The following is a 17,148-nucleotide window of genomic DNA, read 5'->3' as shown; positions in this document are numbered from 1 at the left end:
TTTAGTTCCTCTTCACTTTCTGCCATAAGGGTGGTGTCATCTGCATATCTGAGGTTATTGATATTTCTCCCAGCAATCTTGATTCCAGCTAGTGCTTCTTTCAGCCCAGCATTTCTCATGATGTACTCTGCAGAGAAGTTAAATAAGCAGGGTGACAATATACAGCCTTGATGTACTCCTTTTCCTGTTTGGAACCAGTCTGTTGTTCAATGTCTAGTTCTAACTGTTGCTTCCTGACCTGCATACAAATTTCTCAAGAAGCAAGTCAGGTGGTCTGGTATTCCCATCTCTTTCAGAATTTTCCCCAGTTTATTGTGATACAGTCAGAGGCTTTGGCATAGTCAATAAAGCAGAAATAGATGTTTTTCTGGAACTCTCTTGCTTTTCCCATGATCCAGCAGATGTTGGCAATTTGATCTCTGGTTCCTCTGCCTTTTCTAAAACCAGCTTGAATATCTGGAAGTTCATGGTTCACGTATTGCTGAAGCGTGGCTTGGAGAATTATTGCTCCAGCTTAAATTCTTCTTAAATCTCTTGCTTTCTCCGCATGACCGTGAGATGACAGCAGCAGTCTGCAGCATGTCGAACCTAAATATATATCAAGATGGAGGACACGGAAGAAGGGAACTTATTCCTTCCAAAGATCTTTCTCTTTAAAAGAAAGGAAGAATTTCTAGAAGTCCTTGTGGTGTAACCCTCGTCTCTAATTAGCTAGAAGTGTGTTGTAGGCTCCTTCTCAAAACGATCACTGGCAAGGGAAATAGTTACCCCAAATGGCAGACATCCTGTTAGACTGACTTTGAGGTTGGTATGAGTCCAGGCGTCCCTGAAGTACAGGTCTTACAATATCAGAAATTTCTTACCTTGGAGATCAGGAAATAGCTCTCGGGCAAGGTCACGTGCTCAGAATCAACATTAAGTCCAGATCTGGGCTCTTTTCCTCCTGTGTTTGCCAATCCTGTTTCCTGTCCCAGCCCCAGCCCTGCTAAGACACAAGCAACATTCGACCCTACCACTGTTTCTATCTCTGCCCTGTAAAAGTGATGGTGAAACCTCATAATCAGTACCACCTTACAGCCTATAGAAAGCCTAGATGTTTTAACGTCTTCACATTGAGCCATACATGGGCTAAATAGGGTCCATACTCATCTCTGTCCTGCTTTAGAAATTCATCTTTCAGAAGTCCATGGCATTGTCTAGAGGTGGGTGCATGGGTATCATCGGATGGGGACAGTATAAAGTCTCATGGCATAGGGGAATGCTACCGCTGTGGGAAAATTAGCTGGTGATGTACTGGTAGGACATGAACAAGGTTTCCATCTGGTGCAAACTAGAGTCCCAGCTGGCAAAGGCTGCATGGCTTGCATTATGAGTAATGCCTCCAAGACACTGTGGGTCATGGACCTTTTAGCATGTTTCCTTTACAACTATCCTCCTCTTGATTCACTCACCGGACGTATCCTGGGTTATGAGACGGTGCCTTCTAGAACAAGTGCCATATGGTGAGGTCACTTGAATTCATCAGTCACCTCACTTAATTTCTCCACCCCCAAAACCACCTCCACATCTTGTTTATCCCTCCACACAAAAACTATCTCTTCTTTTATTTCCTTCTAGACTTCAGGGGACATCCAGAGCACAAATCATAAGCCATAGGAAAAACTCTCTTTCAGTGAGTGCAGGAAAAACTCCCTTTAACATTGTTTGTGTGATGAGGGAAATCATTTGTTTTTCTCCTAGAGTGTAGACTAGGGAGGTGAGTGCCCTGTTAAAGTGGGATGTATGCTTCTAATACAAAAAAGTGAAAAATATAAATGAGTTAAGTTTTTAGAATAAGATTGCACGTTTGTATCCTGTTAGATAAATAAATTCTTCTCTTGCCAGTATTGATTGCTTTGCAAGATACGGCCTTAATCCTTTTTATATTTTTTAAAAAACAGTTTAAAAAAAACTCATGAGCAGTGAAGCAGTAAGATATAATGGAATAAATAAACACCTGCCTTATCTCACATAGGTCTGTATAGTCAGAGCTATGGTTTTCCAGTAACCATATATGGATGTGAGAGTTGGACCGTAAAGAAGGCTGAGCACTGAAGAATTGATGGTTTCCAACTTTGGTGGTGAAGACTGAGCATCCCTTGGACTGCAAGGAGATCAAACAAGTCAGTCCTAAAGGAAATCAACCCTGTTGACCCTAAAGGAAATTCATTGTAAGAACTGATGCTGAAACTGAAGCTCCAGTACTTTGGCCACCTGATGTGAAGAGCTGGCTCACTGGAAAAGACCCTGATGCTGGGAAAGATCGAAGGCAGGAGGAGAAGGGGATGACAGAGGGTGAGATGGTTGGATGGCATCACCGACTCAATGGACATGAGTTTGAGCAAACTCTGGGAGATAGTGATAGACAGGGAAGCCTGATGTGCTGCAGTCCATGGGTTACGAAGATTCGGACATGACTTACCAACTGAAGAGCAACAACAACATGTATGTATGACTCCGGCCTAATTAAACTGAGTCTCCTTAGCCCAGTAGGGATAGAAAGAAAGAAATGAGGTTTTTAAGGAGCTAAGTCCCTCTCAATATTTTCCTATAAATCTTTTAAGTGTTAAACCATTGCTTAACAATGGTAAGACACCTGCGTAACACCTGTTACGGGGTAGAGAAGGTGGATTTGAAGGAAAGGTGCCAGAGTATTAGATGACAGTGTCCACAAGGACGGATGTTGAGTCCACATCTGTAGAGAGCTGGAAAACACATACCACAGCTCACACTCAACGGACAGGAGCCCACACTTCACAGCCTAATTTGGTCAGTCCCATAGGAAGATAGTCTGTTTCCCTTGATTCTCTAGAACAATGTCTCTCAGTCTTGGCTTTGATCACACCTAAACATCTAAACTCTGAAAGACTTAAACTGTTTGAAAGTTCAGACTAAATTAAATATTATGATTAAAAACATAACACAGCAGTGATAATTTTAGAATCCAGTCTTTAAGCGTACCATAACTTCCTCCAAGATACAAATATACTGAATTATCCTCTACCACCTTTGCAAACTCACGGCTGTGAAATAACATCCTCACTCCTTTGCTCTCTGAAATTATGCCTTTAGGGGTCTGTTTTGTTTCACTTTGATCCCTATTAAATCTAAATAACCTCTAAGAATGTTGAAACATATAACCTCATCAGCCACTAAAATTAAGTGAATAAATGTCAGATCTCTTCTTATTGGAAATCACAGAATTCATTTAATAGTACCACAAATCCACTGGTACCTAAAACTCCCTGTTTTATAGCTGCCTTTGTATTTAACCTAACACAGAGGTTTTGTGTGTCTGTGTGTGTGTGCGCGCGCATGCTTACATTTGATACCGCTGGTTTCTCCTGTTGAAAAATCACTTCAAACTTATACTTCGACAGATGGAGGGAATAATGGTGGGGAGATAGGTCAGGGGAGGTGGAGAGTGGAAAAGAAGGAACTGCTGAGGAGGAAAAGGGTCAAAACCAGCAAGGCTAAATAATGTTGCCTCTTCTCTGTGGCAGATTGAAACTGACTTACAGAAAAAAAAAAAAAAAAAAACGGAATTATTTGTTTAAATGGAGCTTTTTTCCTTCTTAAAATGAAATAGAGTGACTTCGAGTTAGGGCAAGATGGTGTAGAAGAGTTTCTCCTTGCTCCTCCCCCACTCCACAGAAATATAAGCCCTGGGAATAGCACAAGCTTGTAAGAGGAAGGTGAGATGGTTTTCTCAGGACTTAAGGAACAAAATAATTGCAGGGTGTCCCCTGATAGAGGCAGATGACCCAGACCCGTTGTATCCTAATCCCTGATCTGACAAGAGAATGCAGCTCAGGCAGGGCTTTCCTTCCCTCGGGTGGAAAATGAGTGCTGTTGGCAATATCAGCATAAACCAAGCAGACCAAAGTAATACCACAAAGGCTCTGAAAATTAAACTGCCGTTGGAACCACAACCCACAAAGTAATCCAAGACCTGTAAATGACACCTAAGTGGGTGACTGCCTGTTAAAATGGAAGATTTCGATGGGACCCAGAGTTCTAACGTAGTAGACAAAATGTCCACATTGCAGCTTGAAATCATGTCATCCCAGTTCAGTTCAGTCGCTCAGTCGTGTCCAACTCTTTGCAACTCCATGGACTGCAGCATGCCAGGTTTCCCTGTCCATCACCAGTTCCTGGAGTTTACTCAAACTCATGTCCATTGAGTCGGTGATACCATCCAACCATCTCATCCTCTGTAGTCCCCTTCTCCTCCTGCCTTCAATCTTTCCCAGCATCAGGGTCTTTTCCAATGAGTCAGTTCTTCGCATCAGGTGGCCAAAGTATTGAAGTTTCAGCTTCAGCATCAGTCCTTCCAATGAATATTCAGGGCTGATTTCCTTTAGGATTGATTGGTTGGATCTCCTTGCAGTCCAAGCGACTCTTAAGAGTCTTCTCCAACACCACAGTTCAAAAGCATCAATTCTTTGGCACACAGCTTTCTTTATAATCCAACTCTCACATCCATACATGACTACTGGAAAAACCATAGCTTTGGCTAGACAGACCTTTGTTGGTAAAGTAATGTCTCTGCTTTTTAGTATGCTGTCTAGGTTGGTCATAACTTTCCTTCCAAGGAGCAAGCATCTTTTAATTTCATGGCAATCACCATCTGCAGTGATTTTGGAGCCCCCCAAAATAACATCTCTCACTGTTTCCATTGTCCCAAGAACCAGGAAAATCACAACTTGAATCAGAGAAGACAACCAACAGATGGCAACATCCATGGAAATAAATCAGAATTGGAATTATCTGACCAGAATTTTAGAGCAGTCGTCATAAAAATGATTTAGCAATCAATTACAAAGTCTCTTGTAATAAATGGAAAAATAGAAAGTTTCAGCAGGGAAATAAAATTATTTTTAAAATGGAGATGATAGAACTCGAGGATACAACAGCACCAATGAATCATTCACTGGATGGGCTCAAGAGAAGAGTGGAGATGACACAGGATAAAAGTGGTGAACTTGAGGACACAGTAGGACTCACCCAATCTGCGTGAGAGAGAAACTAAACTGGAAAAACAGTAAGGCAAATTGTATAAGGATTGTTCTATGTTATTTGTTACAATTACATGTGAACCTACAACTACATCAATAAAAACTTCATTAAAAAAGGAAATAGCTTTTTATTATCCTATTAATAATTGAGATTTTAACTACCGTATTTTACTCTCTCCTGTAAAAACAGCATCTTTTATGAGAAACAAGCCATCAGCACAGACCAACTGACCCAGAGCAGAACATAATGCGCTCTGTTAACAGGAACTCTGACTATAGGCAAGTCCCCATTTGCATAGATATTGAAAAATACATTTCAGAGCTTAGAAGATCGACTTTTCTTATTTAACAGTTCCACAGAGGGGCAGCTCCAAACTTTCTATAGAGCAGACCTTTCTTAGAGACAGGTTTTGTTCATTTTATAAATTGGGGTGAGCCAAGCTACTGAAAGACTACTACATCAGAATATGAATTCTTTTCTTCCATCTTCTGTTGTTTTGACCCTGAAACATGCAAGGCAGAAGTTCTTGGTTCTGTAGTCCTAAATCTTCCCTCCAGTAGTATCCAGAGATCTCGCTACTGTCTCCAACCAAGCTTTTGTCAGAAATAAAGTTGACATTTTGATTTGTAGTTCCCAAGTATTTCTGAACTTAGGTAAAGAAGAAGGGGCCTGAGGTCAGCCTTATGATTGGGAAGTGGAATAATCACTGCCATTGGCCAACATTACTGTGGACTGTCTACACTGCAAACGCTTGGAAAAAATGGCATATGGAGAAGGGATAGAATAAATGCAGTCGACAGAGCAACTCTTGATGCTCCTGCCGTTGATCTCGATTTCATGTAGCGCTGTCCTTTTCACTTTCATTGATGATAACGAAAAATGGTATGATATTTCCAATCAAATTTAAGTTGGAGGAAGGTATATTTCATGTAGAGTGAATAGCATGTTTAAAAATTCAGAATCAATTTCCTAGACTCTATTTAGGATTTAAAAGAGTGCTAGGTAGAATTTAATGGGGGCAGTGGTATTAATATGGGGGCAGAGGCAAAGAGTAACAGAATCACCAGGGCCTACATGGCTGAGGATGTAGGGTCTGGACCATGTAAGGCCTTGTGTGGGGGTCAAAAGAACATGATCCTTACCTTGGAGCTGACAGGGAACTGATGATAGTTACTTTCCTCTTATTTGAGAGGAAGAAAAGAGAATTTAAATTTGAATCTCTCCTCAAGGTTTAGAGATTCGCTTCCAAACTATATACTAGATTTATGATAATGCCCGCATCCATTCCATGCCTCTCAGGGAGCTAGAACATTGGTTTTCAAGTTCCAGTGAGTTTAGGAATCAACTGAGTTCTCTGTTAATCATGCCAATCCCTGGACCCCACCCTCAAAAGAGCTTAGTTGAGTTGCTCTTGAGTGGATTCTGGGAAGCTGGGCTAATTCTGAAGACCCAGGTCTTTGGATTATACTTTGAAGAGGACTGTGTATGATTACAGTGTTAACAAATCTCCCCTTACTCCTGTCCTATGAACAAAGATATGTACTTTCAAATGGAATTAACAACATTGGCTCTTAGTCTCCACTATACAGGAACAGGAACGTCGCTAAGTCGTGTCCGACTCTTTGCGACCCCATAGACTGTAGCCTACCAGGCTCCTCTGTCCATGGGATTTTCCAGGCAATAGTACTGGAGTGGATTGCCATTTCCTTCTCCAGCGAATCTTCCCGACCCAGGGATTGAACCAGGGTCTCCTGCATTGTAGACAGATGCTTTACTGTCTGAGCCACCAGGGAAGTCTCTCCAAGTCTCCACTGCTGCTGCTGCTGCTGCTGCTAAGTCGCTTCAGTCGTGTCCGACTCTGTGCGACCCCATAGACGGCAGCCCACCAGGCTCCCCCGTCCCTAGGATTTTCAAGGCAAGAACACTGGAGTGGGTTGCCATTTCCTTCTCCAATGCATGAAAGTGAAAAGTGAAAGTGAAGTCACTCAGTTGTGTCTGACTCTTAGCGACCCCATGGACTGCAGCCCACCAGGCTCCTCCATCCATGGGATTTTCCAGGCAAGAGTACTGGAGTGGGGTGCCATTGCCTTCTCCAAAGTCTCCACTAGAGGGTAGTAAATCAAAATTTTGAGTTTTGAACAAAACTTGTTTAAATTGTGTGATTATATATATATATACATACACACCCACACCCACCCCCCCCCCCACACACACCTCCCCTCCCTCATCAATCTCCCTCTTGTCCTCACCCTCATCCCACCCCTCTCGGCCCTCTAGGTCATCACAAAGCATGGGGCTGAGCTCCTTGTGTTCTATAGCAGCTTCCCAGTAGCTGTCTGTCTTACACTTGGTAGTGTATATGTCTTTTTTTTTTTTTTAAGAATCAGAGTTTAAAACATTTTTTAATGTGGATTTTTTTTTTTTCTACACGGAAGTGTTAAAAGAAAAAAGCTTTCTTTGGGAAACTGTTTTGCCTTCTTTTTTTTTCCCCTAGTGTGTAATCAAATGACTTGCTCAGATTAAAATATTTCCTCAGTTGCTACCTCGTTGTCATTCTGAGTGACGTAGTTATAAGATGTTAGTGATAATACTTTCTGTTTTACAGATGAGGGACATAAGCCCCCCAAAGAAACTAGATCAAGGCCTCTACAGTTGTAGAAGAGTTAGGACTAGAACCCAGGTGACCTGACCGTCAATTCAACATTATTTTCTATAAACCATCTTATAAAAAGTTTAATTTTGGGAATGCTGAGGATGGAGAAGGGAATACTGCATTATCAGATTTTAGTTCCTTTAGCTATAATTCTAGTAAGAGTCAGAATTTGAAATATTCATTTGAAGCAGCCTTGAGAGCTGTATGAAGTAACCTTGCTTTATGACTTTATAAATCTGGTGTCTCTGTGGATGAGGCTCCCCACTTCTCTTTTTCTTTTTTTCCCACTGAATTAGACCAGTTCTGAGTTATAACTCTTGGATTTGTCTCTTCATCCTGTGTACGTTGTTTTATTGTTGTTCTCTTTTAAATGGTGGAAACATAGCTTCGAAGTCAGGACAACATGAATTAGGATTTGAAAGAACAATAGCAAGTAAGCCTTGTCAAATAAGGGAAATAGATACAAATGTTCCAGTAATTCAGCCAGTTTATATTTTAAATGGTCTTGGCTTTGATAAATATGTGCAAAAGCTATGATTTTTTTTTCTGACATAAAGCATTTGCTTCGCTGAATGGCTTAGTGTCTGGTGAAGCCATGTGCTTTCTTTTGGCATATTTCTCACCCCTAAGACCTGCTAAAAGTAAAAATGGCCTTTTCATAGAAGGATGCTGACCACTTTCCTAGTATTTGACCAGCCCAACAATGGTATTAATCCCATGAGGAAATGGCAGTAATTTTATTTCTTTGTTGTGACGGGAGTAATTTCCTAAGAGACTTAAGAATTGAGGTATAAGAAGGAGTCACTAAGCAGTAACCTAACGTTTTCCCCTTTTTAATGGAAAATCACCAGTCATTTCATTAAAATGGTATCTCCCAAGCATCCCACTTACATTAAAGCATAGGTCATAAAACCCTAAATTCCCAAATTCCCAAAAACCCTAAATTACCAGCCTTACTGTTACAATAAAGTCTAAATTTGCCAAGCTCCTAGTAAGTGTCAGGCAATGGGCTAAGAGTTTTATCCATCAAATCTTATCTGGCCCTCATAACAACCTTATGAAGTAGGTGCTCTCATTATCCTCATCTTACAGATGATGAAACTGAGACTCACATAGATTCAGGAATTAATATGATGAGAAGTAGATGAGTCTTTACCTAAATCCAGACAGTCAGAGTACAAGTGCCTGCACATCACCAATCTGCTCTCCCATGCTGAATATATATACAGCCCTTGGGACAGCAATGCAGAGAGAAATGTATCCAGTGAATGCTTATGTGTAGAACCCCGTTTAAGGTTGAAACATGATATGTATGTATCCTCTCGTTAAGGTTAAGGTGTTCTTAGTAGGGGAAATAAAGGGTAGGTTAAGGTGTTCTTAGCAGGCGAAATAAAGGTTAATTATTGGCCACACCTTCTCTGGTGGCTCAGAAGGTAAAGAATGTGCCTACAATGTAGGAGACCCGGTTCCGTCCCTGGGTTGGGAAGATCACCTGGAGAAGGAAATGGCAACCCACTCCAGTATTCTTGCCTGGAGAATTCCATGGACAGAGGAGCCTGGCGGGCTATAGTCCATGACATTGCAAAGAGTTGGACACAATGGAGCAACTAACTCTTTCTTTCACAATCAGTAGGAATAGCCTGCAAAAGCTGAGATAGGGTTAATGTCTAGGATAAAATTCAAGCCAGACCGGATTTTCATGCTCTATTTACTGTAGCAGACTGGAATCCTTCCTTCAGAATCTCTAAAAACAGGAAGAATAAATAGCAAATATGTTAGAAGGAGCAGAACCTAGACATGTGGTGCGTATTCACATTAGAGACAGATGTTATTTCAGCTATATCTTAGATTACGTTTCTGGGGCATGAAGGCATATGCCTCAATTCACAAGAGTTTAAAGCTCTATACAAAATTATCCAGAGTGCTCATTGAAATGTGCAAGAGGGGAAAAAAAAGCACTAAAAGGAAAGAGAAACACAGAAATTTCTACTCCAAGGAGGCAGTGATGTATTTGGGCTAGTTATGTACTGGGTGGTCAGTGTACCACAGGTGGCTTCTGAGATGATGCAAGATGATACATGAACATATTTTTACAAAGAAATGTTAATACTTACATATTAAATGAGTCTTTGGGGGAGGAATCTGGCATTTTAAAGCCAGTGATTTTTATGGATATTTCTTAGGACAAGTCTGGTGAGTGAGCAATCTTAAATTTGATTAGAACAAAAATATTAAGTGAATAATATTAATAGTGATAGATATGGGAAGAATTCTGAAGGTGTTTGTAAGAGAGATTGAAGTTGGGAAACTTTAGTATGGCAGAATCAGTGTATCATAAAGGCTTTAGATATATGGGCCCAAATTCTGGTTCTGATATGGACCAACCATATGACCGGGGGTAAGCCATTTCACACCTCTAATTCAGAGTAGCTTTGACTGTAAAATGTGAGGTTTAGACCAAATTGGAGAGGCCCTTCCAAGGACTGTGGACCCATAAAAGACCTTGGTATTGCCACAAAAGATCTAAGAACTCATGTACTCAGCACTGACTTAGACTGAGTCAATACATTCCTAATGGTAAGCATATGACTGGTTTACAAAAACATAAAAATGCTGTCATGATTAATTATGAGTGTAATTAACTTGAACTAATTCAATGAAAGTGCTACTGAATGCATACGTACTTGAACTAAATGTACATTCTCCAACAGACACTACAAGTACAGTCGATGTTTTTTATATTGTCACACATCCATGCAGATTTTCCCTGTTAATATAGTTTAAGCTTCCACACTGTGGAAGAATTACAACTGTGCACAACACGGAAAGGTGACCCAAGAGAGGACAAATAGAAGCTAATTAGTTCCCCTGTTACATGATAGTATTGAGGGGAAAATACCCTCTCTTGATCTTTTACCTGACCTAAAATATTTCCACACAGAAGAGACATACTTACTCTAATGACCTGATGCACCCAGGCCAATTTCAAAAAAGTAGATTGTAGATATCTCTTTTTGATGGAAATTACCTTAAAGATAACATGGTAATAATGGTTAAATTGTACCCGTGTATTTGGTATGTGTGTATGTATACATCAGATGTTGTGCTTGATACATTATGCATCTTTAATCTTTCAGTGTATGAATACTCCTAATTTGTTGTTTTTTCTTTCAGTGTATGAATACCACTAATTTGTTTTACATTACTTTGCTGACAAAGGTCCGTCTAGTCAAAGTGATGGTTTTTCCAGTAGTCATGTATGGATGTGAGAGTTGGACTATAAAGAAAGCTGAGTGCCAGAGAATTGATGCTTTCAAATTGTGGTGCTGGAGAAGACTCTAGAGAGTCCCTCAGATTGCAAGGAGATCAAACCAGTCAGTCCTAAAGGAAATCAGTCCTGAATATTCATTGGAAGGACTGATGCTGAAGCTGAAGTTCCAATACTTTGGCCATTTGATGTAAAGAACTCATTTGAAAAGACCCTGATGCTGGGAAAGATTGAAGGCAGGAGGAGAAGGGGATGACAGAGGATGAGATGGTTGGATGGCATCACTGACTCCGTGGACATGAGTTTGAGCAGGCTCCGGGAGTTGGTAATGGACAGGGTAGCCTGGCGTGCTGCAGTCCATGGGGTCACAAAGAGTCGGATACAACTGAGCGACTAAACTGAACTGAACTAAAATTCTTGTTGAAGTCAGATAGGTTGAGGTTTTTGCCCAAAGCTACAAATCTATATGGTCCCAACACCAGGATTCAGATCCAGAACTCTTTGGTTCTAAATGTCACCTATTTCTACTATGCTACCCTGTTTTCTGATATAATGAAAGTGGAGAACTCTAAACAGACACATAGGCATAAGAGAAAGATAAGTCAGCAGAATTTTCTTTGAAGAAAGATAAAGGCTCTGAGGTTAAAAGAAAGATGATGCAATCATATAAGACTTATTGGTGGGCCATGTTAGGATTAGGCCAGAATTGAGACTGAGTATTAAATTTTCACAGCTAAGGTCCCATTACTGAATCTCCTGCCAGTTATTGAAAAGGCTTTCTCAAAAGTTAAGCTACTGAGATAATGACAGGATTCTGATGGCCATCCCCATACTTACAGAGCTGTTCAGACTTTTTTTTTCTGCAGCATCCATTGACATCACCCAACAACCTGGCAGTTTGAGGGACTAGACTGATATTGAAAGCTTTTGACCGATTGCTTGAATCAAACATTGTAATCATGGTATTTCCACAGTTGTTCTCCTATGTCAAGGAAACACCCGTGAGACAAGCCCAGTGGAAAAAGAGTTAAATAATATCCTGGGACATGATCATCTGCAGAATAGCAGAACATGGTTTGCTTGCCCTCCAGCTCCAGTGAATGGAAAAGAAAGGAGACTCATTCATCCATTTATTCAAAATACATTTTGAAGAGTTCCTGTCATGTAGAGGTTACTAATTACTGAAGAATGCCAGTGAATGATATAGGAATCAGAGAAGTCCCAATCTTTATCCCTAACCTATTGTCAGGACTGATTTTATGATTCAAAGTGCATGATTCTTTCTGGCCAATGTTGTCTGTGTTTAACAATCATTTATGGTACCTTAGTTATTAGATCACAGGATGAAGAGCCAGGAAGGAGTGATCAAATCCTAATGTTCCTGCTTACCAGATATGGGACCTCTGATAAATCAAAGAAGTTCTCTGGGATTCAGCATGTATGGAAATAAGAATATTTCAAGTCAAAGAAAAAATCGAAAGCAATGATCCTTTCCTCCATCTTATAAAGACTATTTCCTCTCCTCCAAATCTACATGAGAGAATCCAAGGGTTCAGGGAGACTCATGAAGTATCATCACTCCAAGATGTATGCAGTCAAGCTGTTATCTGGTATCCTAGCAGGGTCTTGGGCTTCTCTGGTGGCTCAGACAGTAGAGTCTGTCTGCAGTGCAAGAGACCAGTGTGTCATCCCTGGGTTGGGAAGATCCACTGGAGAAAGGAATGGCTACCCACTCCAGTATTCTTTCCTGGACAATTCCATGGGTGGTGGAGCCTGGTGGACTACAGTCCATGAAGTTGCAAAGAGTCGGACACAGACTGAATAACTAACACATACAGCAGGGTCTCAGGTGGGCAGGAAGCAAAAAAATGTTTTACTTTTACCCATGCAATTCCAAGAATCGCCACTTGGTGGTGCCAGATGGCCTACGTTTGTTTATTTTCAACTGGAAAAATTTCCAGGAACTTTTTTTTTCCTTTTCTGTATTTACAGGGTTACCAGGGAGTTTTCTCCTCTTTGCTGTTTATAAATATTTTCAGTCAGAGTTTAATCCATAATAAGGTACTGAATGGGAAATCTGAAACTCTTGAGAGTGTAGTAAACTGAGGAGAAAATAAAGGAGAAAGGAAATAAGGAGAAAAGTAGAGGGAGGGAACAAATGTGGTACCCAGCAAAGTGTCGCAAACCTCAGGTTCAGAAACAAATTCAAGTAATTGGTTTTTAAAAAAATATTTGTCTTAGTTGTGGCAGAGGAGACCTTCGTTGCGGCTCACAGGCTTCTCTCTAGTTGTGGAACGGGCTCAAGTGCCCTGTCGCATGTGGGATCTTAGTTCCCCGACCAGGGATTGAACTCACACATACCACCCCCACCATTGGAATTGCCTTTAATCATAAGTTGAAGAGGTGGTATGGCCACTCTTGGGCTTCTGTTGGTGGCTTAGTGGTAAAGAATTCCGGCTGCCGATACAGGAGATATGGGTTGACCTTTGGGTCGGGAAGATTGCCCTGGAGAAAGAAATGGCAACTCACGCCAGTATTCTTGCCTGGGAAATCTCATGGACAGAGGAACTTGGTTGGCTATGGTCCAGTTCAGTTCATTTCAGTCGCTCAGTTGTGTCCGACTCTTTGCAACCCCATGGTGGCTATCGTCCATGGGGTCACAAAAGGGTCAGACACGACTTAAGGAGTTAAACAACAAGAATAACAGTGATCGCTCACAGCTTCAACTCTCTCATCTATAAAACAAAGATAATGATTCCTTATCTGCCTGGAAGAATGCGGGGCATGATGACTTAGGCTAGCTTCCAGCTCTAGGACCTCAGGTTTCTGTTAAAGGGACTGATCAAACTGACACCCTCTTTACCTATTAGGATCCTTTCTCTCCCCACAGGAGGAAGATTCTAAGTGGAATGAGTTTATCTGCCCAAGGTGGCAGTCACATGTTCAAGTTCAGAGACTCATCATAAACCCCATGTGCACTGTTGAGCCACTCACCTGAGCCATCTAGTGTTCCTTGTGACCTAAGACCTTAGGCCTTCTTGATAGCCTCCCCTCTCCTCTTTCTCTCCAACTGCCCCTGTAAACTAAATCATGCACTGTTCTTCAAATCCATCAGTGGTTACCCTTTGCATTCAGAGTAAAAAAATCAACACTTCTTTCTGTAGATGCCAAGGTCCTCCATGATCTGGCGTCTCCCTGCCCATGACATACAATGCTGGTTGGCTATCCAGTGCTGTTATCAATGGGCTCTTCTTTCTTATGAGCAGAAATCTGATGCTATCAGTGACAGCATGAGCTCATCACAAATTCTCAACTCCCTGGACTCATGTGAATTAGGAGTAGCCAGACAACCCATTTATGGATAACGAAATACAAGGGGAAGACTTCTGGTGAGGTGTTTCTAGGAAAGCTTTTTTCCCCCATCATTTTAGAAAAGGACAAATTCAGCATGCATGTGTCTTTCACCCTTAGCCATTTTCTTCCTACATTAATTAGGAATGGAATGCCCACAGGGAGAGTGACTATTTCATGACCATGAGGATACATGCTCCATATAGAGAAACAAAAGATAAAAGTATCTTGAGTCCCTGGTAGCATGGAATGTGATACCAGCTTGGACAACTTACCTCTTCCTAATGTGTTAAAAATACACATATATTCAGTTAAGTGACTGTTGTCTGATTTTTGTTCCAAGTTGCAAAAAATATGTAATATTCTGTCTCTCTGATTTTATTTTTTATGTTACTACTCATCCCACTCAATACAGATGTGCTCTGCTGTGCATCCCAGATCTTCCCTTTCAAACAGAAAAATCTCTTTTCCTACCTTTTAGGAAGATTGTTAAGTGACAGCATTCACCCCTTAGACTCGACCCTAACCCTGTGTGGGTTTTTATTGGCAGCATTTATATTTTGTTAGGGGCTTTCCTCATAACTCAGTTGGTAAAGAATCCACCTGCAATGCAGGAGACCCCGGTTCGATTCCTGGGTATGGGAGATCCGCTGGAGAAGGGATAGGCTTCCCACTTCAGTATTTTGGACTTCCCTTGTGGCTCAGCTGGTAAAGAATCCCACCTGCAATGCGGGAGACCTGGGTTCGATCCCTGGGTTGGGAAGAGCCCCTGGAGAAGGGAAATGCTACCCACTCCAGGATTCTAGCCTGGAGAATTCCATGGACTATACAGTCCATGCGGTCACAAAGAGTTGGACACGACTGAGTGACGTTCAGTGACAGCATGAGCTCATCACAAATTCTCACCTCCCTGGACTCATGTGAATTAGGAGTAGCCGGACAACCCATTTATAGATAATGAAATATAAGGGGAAGACTTCCGGTGAGGTCTTTCTGGGAAAGTTTTTTTCATATTTTGTTAATCCTATTGCATTTTAATCACCATCTAAGAATCTTCTTAGGGAGTCTAACTTTCAAAGGACCTGTGTCTCCTCTAGGCTCAAGCAGTAAATCCTCCCTGTGCTTGTCTGGAGCCTCTTCCCTTTCTGTGTGGAGCCTAGGTTTCAGAAAGTGGAGACACAAGATCGCTCAGTCATCACATGGGTACAGCAGCCTGAGGAAGTGTTTGATCTACAGCAAATTTTGTGTCATCAAGAGATACATTTTTATGTGTTAACCGCTGAGGTTTTGGAGTTATTACCAATGCCTAAAGCTAGCCTGCCCTACCCAGGATTTTGACCACACAGATGCAACAAAAACTTTCCGGTATTCATTTTGAAATGCCCTTTGCTCATCAAGATAAAAAGAATGTGATTGGTCTCTTATTAGCCACCTGTAGACTCCCCCTGACCCCTTGAGTTAAAAGTCACAAGACGGAAGTTGAGGAGGCCTTTGAGAAGAGAATCATTTTGAAATTTGAAATAGACCCTTTTCCTCAAACTCAAGGCATAACATCAGTTCTTCCTTCCTCTGTATCAGTCTTTCTAAATTTTCATGATGTTGTTCTATTCTTGGATCCTGCCATTTATCACCTTCCTTTGGGGTTTGGCTGAGCCATGACTCATCTGAAGACTTTGCAGTACACTGTATCAGGAGTCGAGCTCTTTGATTTAGAAAAGGCAAGGCCATGCTTACAACTGTTCCGTGTTAGTTCCTTTATTAGGAATAATATTTTGCTTAGAGGGTTTTCTATAAAATGGTAGAAGCTTAACACACAATGCCTATTAAACAAGAAGTTTTTACCAGAAGGAGTTCATTAAATTAGAGGTAAAGATCAGACACCAGAGAAAGGAGTGCCAGCTGGTGTGGTGACTCCAAGGGGAGGGCAATGAGGCTGGTTCTGTGAGTATTCGAAACCTGCCACCTGGCTTAGCCTCTGCCATGGGCAGGAAGAGCTTCTGCTGAGGTCAAGAAGGTGGAGGCTGCAATGACTTATGGGAGCAGAAAACCTACAGGAAAGACCCAGGCCCTTCTCTTTCTTCCTGCCTTTCAGTCTTTCTGTCACACTTGCTATTGGCAGAATTTGATGGAACAGCTGGGAAAGTAGAAAAGTGCTTGGTTCGGTCTCAGCCCCAGAACCACATGGCAGAGTGTAGAAGGGCGACCTTCAAGCTGAGAGACAATTACCGAATAATCAAACTATCAGTTATTAGCCACACAGTGATTCAATTATCCTTGGTTTTTTCTTCCTGTTTAACTACAGCAGCAGATCCACCAGGAAGACATAATATTACCCTCCCTAAACAAGTCCTTAATTTTGTTGACTTTTTTCCTTCTTTCTCAATGTAAACTTGATCTAGGGTTCTATAACCTCTCACCTTGACTTTGGCAGTATCTGTCTAGGTGGTTTTCTGAATTTCACTCTGGCTTTCTTCCAAATTACTGATACTTATTCATTCAAGAAAGGTTTGTGCAGCATCTTTTATGCACCAGGCACTGACCCAGGCACTTTGATTATAATAGTGAACAAACCAAATGAAACCTTTCCTAATAAAGCTTTATTTTATTCACTCTTGTTGACACAAAGTAGCAAGTGGTTCTATTAAAATAGACTTTACATTGGGTAGCTGCTTAAAACCCTTCAGAAGCTTTTCTGTTTCAAACAGAACAAAAGCCAAACTCTCTCCATGAAGTATAAAGCCTAGTATGATGGAATGACTTCCCACCTCTGCAGACTCTGTGCTGTCCCTTTCCTTCTCTGTGCTCTGGACACATTGAC

This window comes from Budorcas taxicolor, chromosome 1, assembly GCF_023091745.1.
Source record: "Budorcas taxicolor isolate Tak-1 chromosome 1, Takin1.1, whole genome shotgun sequence".
Lineage (NCBI taxonomy): Eukaryota > Metazoa > Chordata > Mammalia > Artiodactyla > Bovidae > Budorcas > Budorcas taxicolor.
This window is presented reverse-complemented; position numbering follows the sequence as displayed.